The sequence below is a fragment of the Rhagoletis pomonella genome, unplaced genomic scaffold, assembly GCF_013731165.1.
Source record: "Rhagoletis pomonella isolate Grant_MI unplaced genomic scaffold, Rhpom_1.0 Rhpom_scaffold_00003, whole genome shotgun sequence".
In the NCBI taxonomy this organism is placed as follows: Eukaryota; Metazoa; Arthropoda; class Insecta; order Diptera; family Tephritidae; genus Rhagoletis; species Rhagoletis pomonella.
This window is the reverse complement of record NW_023458557.1, coordinates 17,450,080-17,452,746: the sequence shown is the minus strand read 5'-3', so window position 1 is coordinate 17,452,746 and position 2,667 is coordinate 17,450,080.

The following is a 2,667-nucleotide window of genomic DNA, read 5'->3' as shown; positions in this document are numbered from 1 at the left end:
GGTTGCCACCTGCTTCTAAAATAGAAGACTTACACCGTTCGTTGTATTAAAACAGAAGAGGTGCCAAATAGAAGGGCTGGGCCTGCAGATGTGCAAGAAGGTTTCAGTTTTTTAAATAGGGTTGCCACCTGCTACTAAAATCATAAGAATTACACCGTTCGCGCAATTAAAAAAAAAGGTGCCATGTAAACGGGCTTGATCTAAAAGTTTGCAAGAAAGAACGTCTTATTTTTTTGAAAAGTGTTGCCGCCTAATTAATTTTAATTTTTGAGAAGAGCTTCAGATTTACACCGTTCTGTCGCGTTTCCAAATGAGATGTCAGATGAAAAATATTGACTTACAGACCTGTTTTGGTTTTTTTAAAGGGTTGCCGCCTAATTAAAAATGCTTTGTTCAAATATGATAGTCAGTAAAAGATCACAATATGCGCATCAAGCGAAAGGGGTTTGAGACTAAATTAATATGTTGGTGTTTTTAATAGAGTTACCACTTATTAAACAAATTTATAACTATGAATGGTAAGTAATGTATTAAGGACATTCGATATAGCTATCAAACGAAAGCAGGTTAAGAGGGCTTCTGTGTAATTGTATGCGAATTTTCGATGGTTGTCATATAGTTTCTAATTTATTATTTATCTAATTGGTTCTAGTTAATTAAAATGTTTCTAAGTGGGCTTCAAACTAAAAGATTTTAAACTAAATTAATATGATCGTGTTTTTAATATACATATGTAGTTGCCACCTACTTAAAAAATGGTGCACGTATTGAAATAATATTTAAAGATATCTTATATTGGTATCAAGCGAAAGGAAGTTAGGCTAGCTTCTGCGATATTTATTTAAAAAGTTTATAACTATGAACTGTAAGTAATTTATTAATGATATCCATTTATATCTCACACGACAAGGAAAAGAAGTGACGTTTTACAAAGATATATTTGTTCGACGGTGGCCACTTAGTTAAAAATTTACTGAAAGTAAACGATAAGTGATAATTAATTATTTATTTATATTACGACACATACAAGTTTTTGGAAAAATAAAAAATATATATAGGTTACATACATATAGAAGTAAGAATTGTTCGAAGGTTGCCACTTAGCTAAAAATTTACTGAACCTTAACGATAATTGATAATTAAATACTTCTTTATATTAACATACATACAAGTTTTTGGAAAAAATAAAAAATAAACGTACACTTTCGATCAGTTAATTAAGTCATCAACATTTTTAGCAATTTTGGTTATATTTCTTTCGCTTATTTAATGTTTATTATTTTAATGTTTGAAATTTTGCAAATTTTTTGTAATTGGTAACATGGTTTGAAATGTGGATTTGTATGGTGCTTGGTATATAATGAGCTATACTTTTATCGAAAAACAACCAAAATTGCTAAAATGTTGATGACTTAATTAACTGATCGTAAGTGTACGTTTATTTTTTCCAAAAACTTGTATGTATGTTAATATAAATAAATATTTAATTATCAATTATCGTTTACGTTCAGTAAATTTTTAACTAAGTGGCAACCTTCGAACAATTCTTACTTCTATATGTATGTAACCTATACATATTTTTTATTTTTCCAAAAACTAGTATGTATCGTAATATAAATAAGTATTTAATTATCACTTATCGTTTACTTTCAGTAAATTTTTAACTAAGTGGCAACCGTCGAACAAATATATCTTTGTAAAACGTCACTTCTTTTCCTTGTCGTGTGAGATATAAATGGATATCATTAATAAATTACTTACAGTTCATAGTTATAAACTTTTTAAATAAATATCGCAGAAGCTCACCTAACTTCCTTTCGTTTGATACCAATATAAGATATCTTTAAATATTATTTCAATACGTGCACCATTTTATTAAGTAGGTGGCAACTACATATGTATATTAAAAACACTTTCATATTAATTTAATTTAAAATCTTTTCGTTTGAAGCCCACTTTGAAACATTTTAATTAACTAGAATCAATTAGATAAATAATAAATTAGAAACTATATGACAACCATCGAAAATTCGCATACAATTACACAGAAGCCCTCTTAACCTGCTTTCGTTTGATAGCAATATCAGATTTCCTAAACGTCAACCCCCACATCAATGCTAATATAGTCAAAGATATCACACAAAAATGTTGGTCCCGATCGGAGACGGTTTAGGCGTGTCGCACAGGGGTCAAAGTTCAGATTTCTCAATGGAGACTCAAAAAATTTAAATAAATATTCTTTTCATCGAATACCAAAAATAGATACTACTAACGTCGAAGATGTCACATATAAATTTTGGTCCCGATTGGAGTCGGGTAAGGCGTGTCGCGCAGGGGTCAAAGTTCAGATTCCTCTATGGAGAGTCAAAAAATTTTAGGTTATATTTTTTTTTCATCTAATACCCAAAATCGATACTACTTACGTCGAGGATATCACATATAAATTTTGTCCCGATTGGAGTTGGTTAAGGCGTGTCCACAAGCGGTCAAAATTCAGATTCCTCTATGCAAATTAAAAAAAGAAAATTAATTATATATGTAGGAATTCTTACCAGACCGGCCACGTTTTAATTAAAACACGTTAAGTTGGTGATATTTAAACTTTTTAACAAATTTATTATATTAAAGTTAATTTAAAGTAGATAGATTTACCACTTCACCAACTTC